The sequence below is a fragment of the Pan troglodytes genome, chromosome 13, assembly GCF_028858775.2.
Source record: "Pan troglodytes isolate AG18354 chromosome 13, NHGRI_mPanTro3-v2.0_pri, whole genome shotgun sequence".
In the NCBI taxonomy this organism is placed as follows: Eukaryota; Metazoa; Chordata; class Mammalia; order Primates; family Hominidae; genus Pan; species Pan troglodytes.
Window position 1 is genome coordinate 131,659,872 of NC_072411.2, and position 18,902 is coordinate 131,678,773.

Here is an 18,902-nt window from a genome sequence, read left to right on the forward strand (position 1 = left end):
AAATTACTAAAGAAATAATAATGTGAGTGAAGAGAAAATAAACCCACAATTTCTTGATAAAGTGGATTTTACCCTCCTATTTGCAAAACAGGTGTTTATTCTAAAGGACAAGAAGACAACATTCTTTGAGATTCACTCATGAGGGTTATGCTGTTTTCAACTTTTGAAAACATGTGTTACTGCCAATTTGCAGTGAAACCAGGCCATTTTTGTCCAGCCCTGTCCAAACAATGAAAAACATATGAGTGTTTTCAAAAGTCACGCTGACTGTGTTCGTTCTGAATTCAGATAAGCAGAAAAAATAAGCCCTTATCCAAGTAGGAATTAGAACTACTAGCTTTTCCCTAGCCTTTCCAACTCACAACCAACTCTCAAACTCAGAAAGTCCCATTAGAACATGCTAATATGTTGAACTGCTTTGTTTCTTGTGCCTATCATAAAAGTAGGTTAAGCTCATATTTGCATTATTAACAGAGCACTTTTCAAATATGTTGCCATTTCAGTTGTTTTTGAACAGCTTTCCAAATTTAGGTTGTGATAATGGCCCCTTTGAGGAGCCCTTGACCTACCTAAGACAAATATACTATAGTTTTCAATTCTTCTGAAAAGTAGTATGTTACCCTACTTTTTGTAACTTTAGGGAAATATTTCTATTACCTTTCATTAGATTATTTCCATCATGTAGATAAGAGGTACTCAACTAGCAGCAATTTTGTCCCCCAAAGGACATTTGAAAATGTTTGGAGACATTTTTCGTTGTCACAACTGGAGGCAGGGGGAGGGGTTGCTGCTGGCATCTAGTAGGCAGAGTCAAGAGTGCTGCTAAGCATCCTACAGTTCTACAGGAGGCTGCGCAGGACAGCCTCTCACAACAAGACTATCCAGAAAAAAATAACAATACAGCCAGGTTGAGAAACTCTGTTCTAGACCAGGGGTCAGCAAACTATGGCCCACAGATGAAATCTATCCCAGCCTGTTTTTGCAAATAAAGTTTTATGGGGACACAGCCACAGTCATGCATTTACATATTGTCTATGGCCGTTTTAACACTACAACAGAGGACTGAGTGGTTGCAACAGAGACCATATGGCCTGCAAAGCCTAAACATTTACTATCTGGCCCTTTGCGCAGAACAAGTTTGCTGATTCTTGATTTAGATTCAATGAAAGATCTTTCTTTTAACAAGAGTTTTGGATATTAACCCCTTATCAAATGTATTGTTTGCAAATATTTTCTGCCATTCCATAGGTTACCTTTTCATGCTGTTGATTGTTCCTTTGTTATGCAGAACCTTTTAAGTTTGAAGCACCACTTGTGTATTTGTGCTTTTGTTGCCTGTGCCTCGGATATCATATCCAAGAAGTCATTCCTAAGGCCAATTTTATGAAGTTTTTCCCCTACGTTTTCTTCTAGAAGTTTTATACTTCCAGGTCTTACATCTAAGCTTTTAGTCCATTTTGAGTTGGCAGTTATGTATGGTACAAAATAATACAAATGGCCAACAGGCATATGAAAATAACATCACTAATCAACATCACTAAAAATCAGGGAAATGCAAATTAAAATCATAACAAAATATCACTTCACACCCATTAGGATGGCCATTATAAAAAACAAAACAAAACAAACAAAAACAGAAAATAACAAGTGTTGGGGCAGATTTGAAGAAATTGGAACCTTTGTGCACTGTTGGTAGGAAGGTAAAATGGTACAGCTGCTATGAAAAACTACAGAGGTTCCTCAAAAAATAAAAAATAGAACCACCACATGATCCAGCAATTCCATTGCTGGGTACTCAACCAAAAGAATCAAAAACAGGATCTGGAGGAGATACTAGCACTCTCATGTTCATTGCAGCATTATTCACAATAACCAAGAAGTACAAACAACTTGATGTCCATTGACAGAAGAATGAACAGGTCAAGCAAAGGTGGTACATAATACAATGGAATATTATTCAGCCTTAAAAAGGAAGAAAATCTTGTCATGTGCTACAATATGGATGAACCTTCAGGACATTACATTACATGAAATAAGCCAGTCACAGAAGGACAAATACTGTATGGTTCCACCTATATGATGTATTTTTAAAATAGTCAAACTCACAGAAGCAGAAAGTAGAATGATGATGATTGCCAGGGTCTGTGGAAGGGGAAAAATGGAGAGCTGCTATTTAACTATGCAAGATGTTATGCAAGATGAATAAGTTCTAGATATCTGCTGGAAAACAGTGTGTGTATGGTAAATAATACTGTAATGTATCCTTAAACATTTGTTAAGAAGGTATGTTTAATGCTGTGTTTTTTTACCACTATATATATAAATATACGTGTATTATTAAATATACATATTTTAACCACTATTATATACAGATATATATTTTACCACTATCTATATACCTATATCTATATCTCTATATCTATATCTATATTTTACCTACTATATATATAGTGGGTAAAAAATACACAACATAAAAAATATATATAGTGGTAAAAAACATACAACATGAAATATATATATATAGAGAGAGAGAGAGAAAGTGGGAGAGAGAGTAAAAATATATACATATATATCCATGTATATGTAAAGAGTTAAGTGTCTTTTGCTTCTTCTAATATAAGAAGCTTTTTGAGGTCATTGTGGAGTACAATCACCAGCAGCACCTTTTCAATTGCATTTGCCCTCCTAGGAGATCTTTTAACAATCAACATGGAAGGGTAATATATAACCATAACCCTGCATGCATCTTTGACCTCTGAATTGAGGTGGCATTTAAATAGACAAAAATCAAACAAGCAAGTTTTGCAAGATCATCTTTAATTGTTTCCATTTTTGAAAACAGTATCATTATCTTTTTATACTAGCAATATGAAAAGCAAATGAAGTTATTTTACAGAGATAATTAAGCTGGTGATGTTTTTCTTCCTTGGGGGGAAAAAAGATAAAGTTTTCATATTCTAAAACTGTTTCTTCAGAGATGGTAACATTTAAATGTCTTCACGGAAATGTCAAGGCACCCTTTATACTCAGTGCCAAGCAGCCTCAATCGGACGGTTTGAATAAAAAGGCACTCCTTCCAAAAGAGAGGGCTTCTGTGAAAATGAGGCTATCACCCCCTGCTGATAATTAATTCAGGCAAACAAATTAGCTCAGGGCAGTATGCCCAGGGTCTGAAAAAAAATTAGGCTAATCCAAAGATTTTTTAAAAATAAAATAAACAATCAAAGGGTGGGATCAGAGTGGCCCTTTCCAAGGCACTGATCTTTATCAGCACTGCTCCCATCTTTGCATGATTTGCTCCCGAATAATCAGTTCCCCTTATTTCTTTCGGATTGACGGGGCACAGCAACCAACCAGATGGGGGGAGTGAGAAAGAGCGGTGGAGATGGCTGCCATGTCTAGCTGAGTGAGCGGATGAAGTCATTATCACCAAGAGGTACCACCAAAGGAAAAACAGGCTTAGAGGAGGAAAAACAGGCTTAGAAGAAGACCAGTTTAACTTTGGACGTGTTTAGATTGGGCACACTTGGGCAGTTCCAAGTGGCAGTTGGAAGTATGCGTGTAAATGGCTTAGAAAGAGCACTTTGGGAATTAGTTGCCTGGAAGTGGTTTTGAAATTTTCATTAAAGAAGAAAATGGAAGGGAAAGAAGAAAATGGAAGGGAAAGAAGAAAATGGAAGGGAAAAAAGAAGGGGTCAAAGTCAGACCACATGGGCAGGTGGAGAACAAAGAGCCAGATCAGGACACTGGACAAGGATTGAGCAAAAAGGAGGAGAAAAGCCCAAGGCACGCAGTGCCATGGAAGCCAGAGGATGAAAGGATATCAAGGAAGGTGGGTTAGCAGTGTCAGAGGCTCTAATGAGCAAGAATGACCACTGGACAAGAAAATGAGGAGGTCACTGAACACCCTCAAAACCATGGTTCTTAATGGTGGCTGTGCTAGCCCTTAGATGGTGTTTAGAGAAAATTAGGGGTGGGAGTGATCCTTATGCAATGATTGGAGGGTTCTACTGGAATTTAGGAGGGTGGGAGATGGCAAAGATATTAAATATTGCAATGCCCTGGATATTCCTGCACAACAAAGAATGCCTCCTCATTCTTAACAACAATGGACTGTTCCACTGGACCCTCATGTAGGCAAAAACCCTGTTGATAACTTTCCCAAACTAAAACCTAACTTCTTTATATGTACAGCACCATTTTAAGATATACTGAGTTTTAAGCTGGGCACAGTGGCTCACCCCTGTAATCCCAGCACTTTGGGAGGCTGAGGCAGGTGGATCACTTGAGGTCAGGAGTTCAAGACCATCCTGATCAACATGGTGAAACCCCATCTCTACTAAAAATACAAAAAGTAGCCAGGCGTGGTGGTGGGCGCCTGTAATCCCAGCTACTTGGGAGGCTGTGACACATGAATCACTTGAACCTGTGAGGCAGAGGTTGCAGTGCACCAAGATTGTGCCACTGCACTCCAGCCTGGGAGATAGAGCGAGACTACATCTCAAAAAAAAAAAAAAAAAAAAAAGATATACTGAGTTTTCCTAGAATGTACTACTTGATAAACCAAGAGAAGATTGTACCAAGAATTATTTATCATTTTAAAAAAACACTTCACAAGAACAACAGCTCTAGTGGAATTTAAATCTCCAATAAAGAATATCTATATCCATAAAACAAAACCATCAACAAAAATCACTTCCTCAGATAGTTTTCTGACAATGCTATTTACAGTAGCTCTTCCCACCAGCAACTCATCACGACACTCAGCTGATTTCCATCATAGCATTTGTAACTGTCTGAAATCCTATTTTTATCATAGTTCTTTACTTGATTATCACGTCTCTTCCTCCACTACAGGATAAGCTTGAGGGTAGAGTCTGCAAATGCAGTATTCACAGCTGTACCTGTGGTATCTGTGTCGGAAAAGGCTACACAAATAAAACTGTTAAATAAGCACCCAAAATGTTATCAATTGATTCGATGCACTTTTAAAATGTTTCCATGGTGCTCCAGGACCTTCCAGGTGCCCTGGGTACTGCCTACAAAGCTAAAGAACAGGGTCTCCACCTACATGGAGCATCCAGTGTGGTAGCAAGTTAGCGGCATCTGCCTTATGTCAGGCCCTTTAGATGTGTTAACTTGTTTAATTCTCATAAAAACCCAAGGCGATGGGCATGAATCATCCCAATTTATAGATGAGGAATTAAGAGTTAGAGAGGTAAAGAAATTTGCCCAAAGCCATGTAGTCAATCCTGTGTGTTCTTCCTTCTTTCCCATGTTGCCTCCAAACTCATTGTCTAGTGTGTTAGTTTATTAGGGCTCCCATGAAAATACTATAGCACTGGTTGAATTAAACAAAAACTTATTTTCCCAGAGTTTTGGAGGCTAGAAGTCCATGTCAAGGTGTCAACAGGTATGGTTTCCCCTGAGGCCTCTCCCCTTGGCTTGCAGACGGCCGCCTTCTCTATGAGTCCTCACATGTCCTTTTCTCTGTGTGTGAGTGCTTCTCATAAGGACACCGGTGCTATTGTATTACAGCCCTACCCTTATAATCTCATTGAACCTTAATTACCTCTTTAAAGGCCCTATCTCCAAAGACATTGGAGGTTACAACTTCAACATATGAATTTGGGGTGGGGGGCCTAATTTAGTCCTTAACACCTAGAATCTGAGTTTCTCAGTCACAAGACTGTTGGTATTTTGGACCAGATCATAATCGCGGGGAGCTTCCCTGTGCACTGTAGAATGTTGAGTCGCATCCCTGACCTCTACACAATAGATTCCAATAATACCATCCTTCCCAGGTGTAATGATTAAAAATGTCCCCATTGTCATATGTCCCCGGGAAGACAAAAATCCCTTTTGGAGAACCACTGTTCTAGATCCTTTTTATAAGATGAAAACAATTTGAAGAGATTTGAGAACATGAGGGTTTCAAATTGTTGTGAAGGGTGAGAGTTCATTCATCAGAGCAAAAGGATTTCTGGACAATACCTAGGGGGGCTTCTGCTCTTGTGGGTTTGACATATCACAGCCCATGGGGTGACTCTCTCCTGTACTGCTATCCCACAGAAGGAAACAGGCCCTGGGTATATCTGGGACTGGCTCATACCAAGCAAATGAGATAGAGCGGAGTAAGAAGGGAGAACCTGCCTGGTGATTTTTGAGCTAACGAGAACCCTGTTGAATGCTGTGTCCTTGGATTGGGACTCCTCTCTGTGCCCCTTATGAAGCCTCCAGCCACGTGGTGAAGCTGGTTTCTAGCTAGTGCTCTTCCTACTTTTCACGTGAAAAGACCACAGCCCTACAGCCTTGACCAGCTCAGCAAAGGCACGGTGGAGCCCAGATTCCAGCCCACAGACCCTGACCTGCTCCAGAACAGGACACTTTGCTGCATAAAGGTCTTAAGAGTCACTCAATTCCTACTCTCCCCAGTAAAAGGCAAAGCCTTCCACGGCCTTTCACCATCTTCCCTCTCAACACTGTCGCAAGGCAGGATTTAAACATCAATCCAGGACCCGCCGGCTCTGGTTCCACACTGTGTTTGCTCACAGGAGTACTTTCCCTCTCCTCGACCATCCCTCATCACACTCAAAAATATCCAAAACTGTAAGATTCTAGCTGTAGCCAGATGGCTTTCACACTTCGTGCAACAAATTCCCAGCGACTCATCTGTCAGTATCACCTCTGGAGGGTGATTTGTGCTTCCTGCTGCCTCAGGCAAACGGGACCTTCGAAGACCATAGTGCTGTGATCAGGACAACCAGGGGGAGGTCAGGCCACTCACTCCCCTCGTACAGACTGAATTCAAGGCAAGAGTGAATTTAAGGTGTTTGGGGCTTTTATTTGTTTTTACTTTACAGTCAGGCTGAAGTGAGTGCAGGGCTGTGAAGAGTGGTTCCTTTAATGAGACATCACAACTCAAAGGATGTTTTCCCCTCTTTTCAGCATGAGTGGATAAAATGTGAAAACCCATGACTTTCTGATTCAAGTCTAGGCCAGTTCCTGGGAGATCAAATATTCCACCTCACCCATAGTAGTTAAAGATATGGGGGCCGGGCGCGGTGGTTCACACCTACAATCCCAGCACTTTGGGAGGCCGAGACGGGTGGATCACAAGGTCAGGAGACCGAGACCATCCTGGCTAATACTGTGAAACCCCGTCTCTACTAAAATTACAAAAAATTAGCTGGGTGTGGTGGCGGGTGCCTGTAGTCCCACCTACTCCGGAGGCTGAGGCAAGAGAATGGCGTGAACCCAGGAGGCAGAGCTTGCAGTGAGCCGAGATTGCGCCATTGCACTCCAGCCTGGGTGACAGAGCGAGACTCCATCTCAAAAAAAAAAAAAAAAAAGATATGGGTCACAGAGAAAATAATCCTATTACGTTAACATGATATTGAGTTTTCAAATTCTGGCTAAACTCACTGGTGGTCATAGAGCCCTTCGGCGCTCTGGAATGTGGGACAAGATGCATTTATTTTGCTGTGTAGAGCTTTATTTCAAGGGAACCTGTGTGGGTGCGTGTGTGTGTGAGTGAGTGTGTGTATATGTGTGTGTGTGCATCTATCTCCCTTAGCCTCTCTTGTTGCTGGCAGGTTCATAATAGAAATCGATTAAAGAACAGAAATAAGAACAGAGACAAGCATCTGGGCTCACATTAATCCTATTAAGTGTTCAGATGCTCTCGTTTAAACGAACCTGCTGGTTTTGATAACTGCACAGGTTTTCACTGAGTAATCGTGCTTCTGTCACACACACACACAACACACACAATAAAGCCAGAAAATACTTATGAACATGGAGGAAGTTGTGTAAGTCAATGCAGAGCATTCGTTGGTGTGTGGCGGACAATAGCTGCTGATGTTTCTTATTTCTTTAGTCTCTAATTTCTTATCCTTTTATTGCTCATGGCAACTCAGCCAGAAAAGAAAATAAATGTCAGAAGACCCAAATCAGTCAATATTTTCACTTGCTGTGATTTTTATAAACATTAAATTGAAAGGACTAAAGACAGAGGCTAAATTAAAGTTTTTGACTGTAAAACCTCCCTATTATTTATGTTACTGAGCCATCTACAAATTTCCATCTCCCTCCCTGGGCTTCCAAAGGGATGGATGATGAAAAGCCAGCTCTAAATCATATCCTCACTGTTCACACCATGAGTTTATATTCTCCCTCAGTGCAGAGGCTCTCTGGCTTTAATAGCCATATGGGGAAGGTTGGTAATTCTCTGTTTCTCATATTTGCCTCCTCGATCGATTCATTCTTTAAGTCAACAAATAGTTATTCAATGCCTGCTATGTGTCAGGCACTGCGCTAGTCACTGGGGCTATCTGGTGAGTAAAAACAGATAAAGTGCCTTTACTGGGGCGCTTATGAGAGGAAAAACGTCAATCAATCATTCAAGTCAATGGAAAATCATAACTGGGAAGTACAAGCAATGTTCCAGGAGGGAGGAGAGGGAGGAGATGCAGGAGAGCTGACCTTGCCCCAGGGAGGCTGCCAGGAAGAGGGGAAAGTGAGCTAAAAGGGAGGGGTGTGCAGAAGAATGATGAGAAAATTCAAGGCAGGAAAAGCTGTGGGTGCAAAAGACCCACGGTAGAGGGACCACGGCTTGTGATTTGTTCCAGACATGGATTGCAACCCACTGTACAGCAAAGGGCAGAGAAGAAATAAGAACACTGGGCCGGGCGCGGTGGCTCACGCCTGTAATCCCAGCACTTTGGGAGGCTGAGGCGGGCAGATCACGAGGTCAGGAGTTCGAGACTAGCCTGACCAACATGGTGAAATCTCGTCTCTACTAAAAATGCAAAAATTAGCCAGGCGTGGTGGCACACACCTGTAGTCCCAGCTACTCGGGAGGCGGAGGCAGGAGAATTGCTTGAACCCGGGAGGCAGAGGTTGCAGTGAGCTGGGATCACACCACTGCATTCCAGCCTGGGTGACAGAGCGAGACTCCATCTCAAAAAAAAAAAAAAAAAGAAAGAAAAAAAGAAAAAAGAAAAGAAAAGAGAAACAGGCAGGTGTCAGGCCTGGTGGTATCTTTAATGTGGGTGGTGGGGGGATACAAAATCAGATTTGCATTTCAGAGAGATTGCTCCAGGTACCCTTTGGAGAATGGGGATAAGACCTGCAAGAATCAATGTGGAGAAATCAGTGAAGAGGCTGCTGCAATCGTCTCGGGAAATCACGGCTGGGATAAGAGTGGTGACAGGGCCATGTGGAATATAAATGTCAAGAGCCATTTAAACAGTAAATAGAAATACCTGGTAATGAATAGAATGTGAAGGGTGAGAAGGAAGGAGAGGTGGAAGGGGAGGCCCAGATTCCTGGCTGTTTTGTCCAGAGGTACTGCAATTTCTTTCAAAGGAGTGCAGGAATTGACATTTATTGAGTCCCCTTCTATTGGCCAATTTCTCTTCTAGGCACTTTAAAATACAGCAGAAGCTCATTAGAAGGAAGGGGCTGGGGAGGGGAATGGAGTGGAAGGGAACCATATTCTAGAAGAAGCAGACCTTAATTGAACAAAAAGAATTGACAGCTTCTCCCAGAAAAACAGAAGTGATTTGAGAAAAAAAAAAAAATCAGTTCATTTTAATGAGTATTTGCTGAAATCTGACTATATTGCCAAGCATTGAACTAGTTGCTGAGGGGTTCAATTGTGCTGTAGTTAAGAAAGAAAGGCCTCATGTGAGAAGACACAAGAAGTCAGAGGTGGAGGGAGGGCAGAAAAAGAGAGAGCAGGATCAGGGGAGCATGGGATGGGTAGAGAGGAAGAGCAAAAGAGAGACCCAGAGTTATCAAGATGGAGACAGAAAAGAAACAGAGAAAGAGACATAGAAAGAGAAAAGCCCAAAAAGATAAAATAGAGAGAAAGAAAAACTGGTCCAGAACATGATGGAATTACACTGGGCAGACAGCAAGGTCGCTGCCAGAAATGTTGTGGGCCCCTGCAGAGTGATGTCTCCAACTGGCGTAATGACCTTGAGCACTGCCCTTGGAGGGTCACCAAGATGGTGGAGCATATGGGGGCTGGGGGTACAATGTGAGAGTTTGAGAGACAATGGGACACAGCAGGATTCTTGCTTCCCAAGTGAAATACATATTCTTGCTTCCCTTATTAAAATAAAATGTATTTGATGCTACTTTCTTTTTATTAAGTACTTTTTGTAACTCAGTATTGAGAGTGTTTCTAGATGGGGAGCACTGGACCATCAGGCATACAGTTGCAGCTCAGTGCCAGTGTGTCACATCTTCCATTAAGGCCACTCATGGGCACTTGTGGCAACAGAGGATACTTATAAAAGGAGGAGTTTCTGCCCCTCCCTTAGGGGAACACGGGCCTGGCATTGTACGTGAGGTGGTAACACAAGGGAAGCATTAAGCACAATGCCTGGCGTAAGCACATCACGATGTGATGTGTGGTCACCCGGCCTGTGATGCAAACGTGATTTTAAAAGACAACCTGGGTGCCGTACTTCTGAAATAGGTGCCCACCTTGCAGACACAGCAAAGGCCCTAAGCACCATAGCCCTGAAGGACGCCATTACCCTGAGCCGTAGTTTCACATGGTCAGCAAAGACCGCTTACTAGAGAAGCACAATAGCACCAGCTCAGCACTGACATGATGCCTGGCTGATTAGCCCAGATTTCACTACCCAGGAACTTGAAGATCTAAATTTTTCCAATACAAAACAGCCTGTTTATGTTTGGCTTTTTAAAACCTACCCTTTTTCCTTTTCATAGCCCCATCCCCTGAGATTAACCTCGGGGCTGGATCTGGTTTCCTGCTTGGCAGTAAAACTTCGACTCAATGCTCAATATTTGATTCCAAACTCTGCATTTTCTCTTTAACAACAGGCTGTTCTCCTCTCATTTCCTTAGCACACAGGCTGATGAATATAGAAGATGCTTGATCAAACTGGGTAAATTGAATTTGCTAGAAAAATAGAATCAGAGGGCCAAATAACATTTGCATACATAAATACAGAAGAGTTCTTTTCTTTACCAGTGCCTGTTTTGCACAAACATGCATTAAAAGGCCTGGAAAAACATCTTCCAAAATTGACAATTGTTTTGTTAAGGGATTCTTTTATTAATTTAAATATGTATATTCATGTTTTCTAATTTTCCATAACAGAGATATGTTATTGTGTGATATAAGGGGGTAATATCATCCATGCTGTGATGGTTAATACTGATTAACTGATGGTTAATACTGAGTGTCAACTCGATTGGATTGAAGGATACTAAGTATTGATTCTAGGTGTGTCTGTGAGGGTGTTGCCAAAGGAGATTAACATTTGAGTCAGTGGGCTGGGAAAGGCAGATCCACCCTTAATCTGAGTGGGCACCAGCTAATCAGCTGCCAGCATGACTAGAATATAAGCAGGCAGAAAAATGTGAAAAGAGAGACTGTGACCTAGCCTCCCAGCCTGCATCTTTCTCCCGTGCTGGATGCTTCCTGCCCTCGAACATCAGACTCCAAGTTCTTCAGTTTTGGAACTCGGACTGGCTCTCTTTGCTCCTCAGCCTGCAGATGGCCTATTGTGTGGCCTTGTGATCGTGCGACTTAATACTTAGTAAATATATATATATATATTCCATTAATTCTGTCCCTGTAGAGAACCCTGACTAATACACATGTTTTATGGGTATTTTATTTGTAGTATCACAACTCTAAATCATGTCACCGATTACAAGGGAAATGATGACCATTCTTTATGTCTAACCCTTGATTGGCAGTAAGGAAAACAGGTAATATTAGAAAAAACCTAACTTTTTAAAAAATTTTTTTAGTGGAGAGATAAGAACATTTCCTATAGTCTATAAAGGGAAAAGACTAGACTTATTAGAGGAGATTTTCTGAGATGCAGGGAACAGACATTATAATAAACGCAGTGCTAGTAAAGAAATTGCTTTTTAAAAGAAGAATTATACTTTTTAATATGCAGAAAAGAAAATCTTTGAAGATGTTAAAAATGCTGTAACTTCTGTAGATGTATTGAGTGTGAATCATAATTAATTTATATTTGGAAAGGAAACAGTTCTTAAATATACGGTAAAATCCAAACGACCACTATCCGGAGTTACCTCCTTAAAAATGAGCATTCTCCCTCAAAAATATTTAAGAAAATCTGGGACTATATGGAAGATGACAGCTCACTTGTGACTGTGCTTATGAAGGACACTGGAAGCCAGGGGAAATTGGCAGTGAACCTGCTTTAATGGAAACACTCAGTGTCTAAAGGCCTTTGACTTTAAACTTGTCCATCATCTGGGGAATCTTTCTAGCCATGTTGATCTAAACATTTCTGAAAGCTTTCTCTTGGAATTGGCTTCAGGACTAGGTTACAAACTAGTCACACTGAGAAAAATCAATCTCTTCACAATGTTTTAGCTATGTCTTATGACTTTTTTTTTTTTAATGTTGCTTTTGGCCACTAGAGGGTGGATTCTACTTATTATCTAGGCAAGTGAAAAAGGAAAAAAAAAAAAAGTTACTCAGGAGTTTAACAGAAGAGGAGCAATAAAAAGATAAGTGAGGGGAGCGGGGAGGGATAGCATTAGGAGATATACCTAATGCTAAATGATGAGTTAATGGGTGCAGCACACCAGCATGGCACATGTATACATATGTAACTAACCTGCACATTGTGCACATGTACCCTAAAACTTAAAGTATAATAATAATTAAAAAAAAAAGAAAAAAAAGATGTCTTTTACAAAAGGAAATAGATGGCACAGAGGGATGCAAATGAATCTGCCAGGTTGTATTTAAAGAAGAAATCCCATTCCCTTTAATAATAAAACATAACATTCAAATATTTCTCTACACCTTGCAAATTCACCAATATGTCCTCTATAAACATATGGTATCTACAGTTTAAATTATCCATTGTAAAGTGGCCTATTTTTCTTACTTTTTATTTAAAATATTTTAATGCAAATGTTTGTAATACCATGATTAAAGCACCAAGATTAAATACTAAGTATAATGACAAAATAATATTTTATAATTTGAGTTAAAGATTATTGTGCTATGTGTGTTTACACATAAACAGTAAGAAAAGCATTTTAATAAAATAATCCCATACCCTCAATTTATTATCTAGCATGTTTATAAACACATAAAAATGGCTGGTTTATAATTGAGGTGAGGAAGATGATAAGAAAGTTTAGAAAAGCAAAAGTAGACATACACCCTCACATTCCCGAAGTTTTTCATTATGGGATGCACAAAGATGGGTGCTGGGGCCAGCAAACGCAACAAATGGGTGGGAGGGGGGAAAATCAAAGACAAAGACTCTATTATGGCACTTTGAAGAGAAAATAAAACCTAGATAATTACCTTTACACAAGTATGTATACTAACAAAGAGATATTTTAAACGGTATAAAAGTATAGAAGAGTTTTTAAATGTTTATTTCCTTTTAATTTATTTCACAAACAATTGGTTAAATTTGGTTTAGTTGACCTCTTAGTTACTAACAGACATTCATTTGAGGTATCCGCACTCATCACACTTGGGTCTCAGTGCAGTCCCCAGACCAGCAGCATCAACACCACCTGGGAACTAGTTAGAAATGCGTGTTCTCAGGTCACACTCAAGACCCGCTGATTCAGGAACTCTAAGGGTAGGGCCCAGAACTCCATGACTTAAACCCTCTAACATGGTTCTGATGAGCACTCAAGTTTGAGAGCCACTAAGCTATAGAATAGAAAAGTATACAACGTCTCCCACAATCTGTGACTCTCAAAAATGCGGGGAAATGGTAGGGATTGTCCAGGGAAAATGCTACATATAGTGTGGTTATGGGTTTTTTTGTGTTTTGTTGTTGTTGTTGTTGTTGTTGTTGTTTTGAGATGGAGTTTCACTCTGTCGCCCAGGCTGGAGTGCAAAGGCGCGATCTAGGGTCATTCAACTTCCGTCTCCTGAGTTCAAACAATTCTCCTGCCTTAGCCTCCTGAGTAGCTGGGATTACAGGTGCCTGCCACCATACCTGACTAATTTTTCTAATTTTAGGAGAGACAGGGTTTCACCATGTTGGTCAGGCTGGTCTCGAACTCCCGACTATGTGATCCGTCCGCCTTGGCCTCCCAAAGTGCTGGGATTACAGGCGTGAGCCACCGTGCCCAGCCGGTTTTGTATTTTAACAGCCATGGCATCTCCTAAGCGCGTTTAACTAATCCAACCGCAAAACATATGGTCAAAAACATGTACCAGCTATGGGCATATAAATAAACCAACAGTGAAACATATAGTCAAATGATCTACCAGCCATCGGCACATGGACTAAAGGAAGCTACCCTCCTCTGGAGGTTTACATAAGGGAAAAAAGCAACACAAAGGAATCCCAAAGTGACAACAAATGACGTATTGGAAAAGAAAGGCCAAAATGAGGGAAAGTGATAAGGATATAGCTGTGGCACAATGTGTTCTAGTTCCTCACTGTATGACTAGGAGTCACACATGCCTAAGCGGAATGAGGATAAACAAGTTCAAATTCAAATTCGTGAGGGCAATTTTTCCCACATCTCTGATCTAGCTTCCTTAACCCACAGGAATAATATTTTTGCAGAAAGGAATGTCAGAAAATGGAAGACATTAGAAGTATTTAATACAGCACCAAGATTAAGATTTTGAGTAACATACAGACCAGTAGGTAATATTAAAAATAATATTATAGTTTTGTAAAGATTAAGTGTGTTTCAAATTGACTATCATATACTAGACATTTGTGAATTAGCTTTTTGCGTTCCTAATTATCTTGCCGAAAATTTGCTCTGAAGGTAATTTATGTTGCTTATCTTTTAAAATATATTTTGAATAAAACACAAAAGCTCTACTTTAAAAAGGAAAGAAAGAAAAAAGCATAAACAATCTAAGGTAACAATTTTTGCAAACCAAAAATTGGGAACCATGATCTGACAAAGTTGCGCTGTTTCCAATTATATATCAGAGGTGGCCTCATAGATACATAGTTTGGTAGCAAAGTATTTGTGTGACGGAAAACAAAATACTGTGACTGGGATTATTCCAGAAAATGTTGGTACACGGAGTCCACAATGCAGACCACGATTATCTTTCTGGCTGTATTTACTTTCATTCCCCTATCACTGGGGACATTCACAGGCACAATGCAATCGTGTCATCCTCTAAGCTTCCTATTAGTCATTGCCATTCTCGAGTAAATACGCTAAATCCTAAATATTGTTAAACACCAGGGAAATTTCTCATGATCCTTTAAGAACAGTTTTAGAAGCACACACCTTCCACTTGGCCACTATCCCTAAGGGCTACAAATGCCCAAGGGCTGAAGCTGACAGTCAGGACTTCAGCTAAAGAATTTCATGGGGAAATTCAGCCTTGATGCAACTGGATTACAAAGAAAATTTCCAAATGTAAATAAATCAGAAATGACAACTCGATTATATGAGTAAATTCTGAATTCTGTTCCAACTTTCTTTATTAAATTAAGGATGCCTGAACACACAGCATTTGTTCATTTAAGAGTTGATAAAGCAGTGAAAAATCAGAAGTGTGTTTTTATTTGATGACTTAAGATTCTAGGAGAATATATATGTTAATAACCTGAAGGGAAAAATGAAACTTCTTTGAAATAAAGCCAGGAACAAGGCTCAATCTATACGGAATTATGAGGTAAGTAAAGAAGTTTTCTCCTAGACATTCCTTGTCACTTGAGTAGGCAAGTTCAGGGGACCTCACCATTTCTTTTCAAGCAACCAAAGATTAAACACTGTTTTTCAACTTTCTTTCTCCTCAAATCTGCTTACATATACAGAGACAATTTATATATATATATATATATATATATATACACACACACACGTGCACACACACACACACAGACACATCACATCACATTCTTCACATATTTAGGTTTAAGGTTATGGTAGATTGAAAAAAAAATAGCTACAAGTTCTGTGCAGCTCCTCCTATCAAGAAACAGAGTCTATAAGCTTGGCCCTGTGACTTGCTCATGCCACTGGGACATCGGCAAACAACAGAAGAAGCAGCTTTAAAGAGAGCATGCATATGGGACCTTGTGTTCTGTTGCTGCTTTTGGAACCCTACAATCATGGGAAGAAGCCCCGACTGGTCTGCTGGATGAAGAGAGACATGTGGCTTAGTTGCCCCCATCACTCCAGCTAACTGCCAGCAATATAAGAGGGGTCATCCAGGACCCGGCAGTCCCCAGCTGGCTTGCCAGCTGACCACAAAAGCATGAGTGGGCACATGGAATAGAGAAGAGACATCCCAGCTAAACCCTGCCCAAATTATCAACCCACAGAATCACAAACAGTAAGTGGTTTCCTTAAGCCACCAAGTCTTGGAATGTTTTGTTACACAGCAATGACTAACTAACACAAAGGTTTATTGTCAGGTACAATGTCTAACTTAAATAAATAAAACCACAAAGATAAACTTTTAGGTATCAGAGACCTGGTAAAAAAGGTATTTTTACGGAGTAGTAAAGAGGAGTCTTCTCAAAATAGTACCACCAGGTACTACATATTCCTTAGTTTAGACCTACTTTAATTGGGCTTATCCAATCTAAAAGCAACACCTACTAATGAATTGAACCTAGGACATTCACTCTGATCTGAGGCATCAGAAACCATCTGGTAGAGTAAAATTGAAACATGATCTTGGTAATCATCAACATATCATTAAGACTTCAGTCCAACCAACTAAGGACCTCTTTAGGCAATTCCTATAAAACCAAGTGGGATTGTAATTTTTTAATGATTTTGGGAATATGTTTATTCACAATATAAACTGTTTGGTAAAAGATAAACATGTGCATAACAAGTTAACAACATTTGATTGTGATTTTTTTTAACTTTTATTTTAGGTTCAGGGATACACAGGCAGGTTTTTCATTTAAGTAAATTACATGCCTCAGGGGTTTGGTGTACAGATTATTTTCTCACCCAGGTAATAAGTACAGTACACAATAAGTAGTTTTTCGATCCTCATGCTCCTCCCCACTCAAGCAGGATCCAGCGTCTATTGTTCCCTTCTTTGTGTCCATATGTACTCAAAGTTTAGCTCCCACTTATAAGCGAGAACATGAAATATTTGGTTTTCTGTTTCTGTATTAGTTTGCTTAGGATAATGGCCTGTGGATCCATACATGTTACTGCAAAAGACATGATCCCCTGCTTTTCATGACTGCACAGTATTACATTGTGTATATGTACCACTTTTTAAAAATCCAGTCTACCACTGATGGGCATTTAGGTTGATTCCGTGTCTTTGCTATTGTGAATAGTGCTGCGATGAACATATGTATGTATGTGTCTTTCAAATTCAGGAAATGCAGAGAACACCTATGAAATACTAGAAAAGAAGGCCATGCCCAAGACACATAGTCATCAGATTCTCCGATGTCAAAAATGAAAGAAAAAATGTTAAAGGCAGCTAGAGAGAAGGAGCAGGTCACCTACAAACTGAACTCCATCAGACTAACAGCAGACCTGTCAGCAGAAGCCCTACAAGCCAGAAGAGATTGGGGAGCTGTAGTCAACATTCAAAAGAAAAAAAAATTATAAAAAGAATTTCATGTCCAGCCAATCTAAGCTTCATAAGCAAAGGAGAAATAAGATGCTTTTTGAACAAGCAAATGTTAGGGGAATTTGTCACCACCAGACCTGCTTTACAAGAGGTCCTGAAGGAAGTGCTAAATATGGAAAGGAAAGATCATTACTGGCCACTACAAAAACACACTTAAGTACATAAAGCAGTGGCACTATAAAGCAGTCACAAAAGCAAGTCTGCACAATAACCAACTAAAAACATGGTGACAGGATCACATCCACACATATCAATACCAACCTTGAATGTAAATGGGCTACATGCCCCAGTTAAAATCACAGAGTGGCCGGTTGGATAAAGAAGCAAAACCCAATGGTATGCTATCTTTGAGAGACCCATCTCACACACAATGATACCCATAGGCCAAAATAAACAGATGGAGAAAAATCTACCAAACAAACAGAAAACATAAAAAGGCAGGGGCTGCTATACAAATGGGATTTTAAAGAGAGCATTGAGGCACTCCATAAAGAAGCACGTGAGTGAGATGGAAGATGAAATGCTGTTTTGCAAAATCAATACCCGCTATGAGTTGACAATGTTCTGGGATATAAAGAAAAGGTTATGTATCAATCTGCTTCAGGCAAACCTAAGAGCTCTGAATCTTCATTAAAACTGAAGCTGTTCTGTAAAAGCATTCAGTGAATGCAGCAACTTTCACAGTGTGCTTTCAAACTGAAAATTAATGGGCATGATAGAAAACAATGGAAGAAATACAGGGCATTGTCCCCAGGTTGTTGTATAAATCCAAACTAATGAAGAATTTAAATGCATATTGAAGGCTACAAGTCCAGGAAAAAGTAGGACATGCAGCAAATCTCCTTATTGGTGGTCAAATTGGGACTCAGGAAGTAGACAACCATAAGTCACAATATATCTCAAACATCACCTATAATGGCACATTGTTACAGAGTTTCCAATCCTCCGTGATTGACATTGACGGCAAATCATTTCCACTAAGCCAGTCTTGTGGGAAGGCATGCTACTGAAGGAACATGTCATCAAAGCTATCTCAAAGTAGAGAACTAAAAACAACAAAAGTCAAATATGAAAAGGAAAGAACATTTCAGGGACTATAATGTCACCAGAGCCGGGTGAAAAGAAACAACATCAAAGGAATCCATGACATATAATCATCAATGCAGGAGGCTTTCAGGGAATCAGGTGGTAAGAAAAATTGCTAGTAGGCATTGGGGACCCCAGAAATGAGAAGTGCTAATCAAGAGAAACTACCTAGGCTGAAGGGTGCATAGCTGTCATGTGGTTATGTCTGCATTTC

At 40.1% G+C, this 18,902-nt stretch overlaps 1 protein-coding gene across 2 annotated transcripts in view; it reads right to left on the bottom strand.

The window, feature by feature from the left end:
* DNER (delta/notch like EGF repeat containing) overlaps window positions 1-18,902 on the bottom strand; it is a 357,056-nt gene that overhangs the window by 61,549 nt on the left and 276,605 nt on the right. The gene's annotated exons all lie outside the window — the stretch shown is intronic.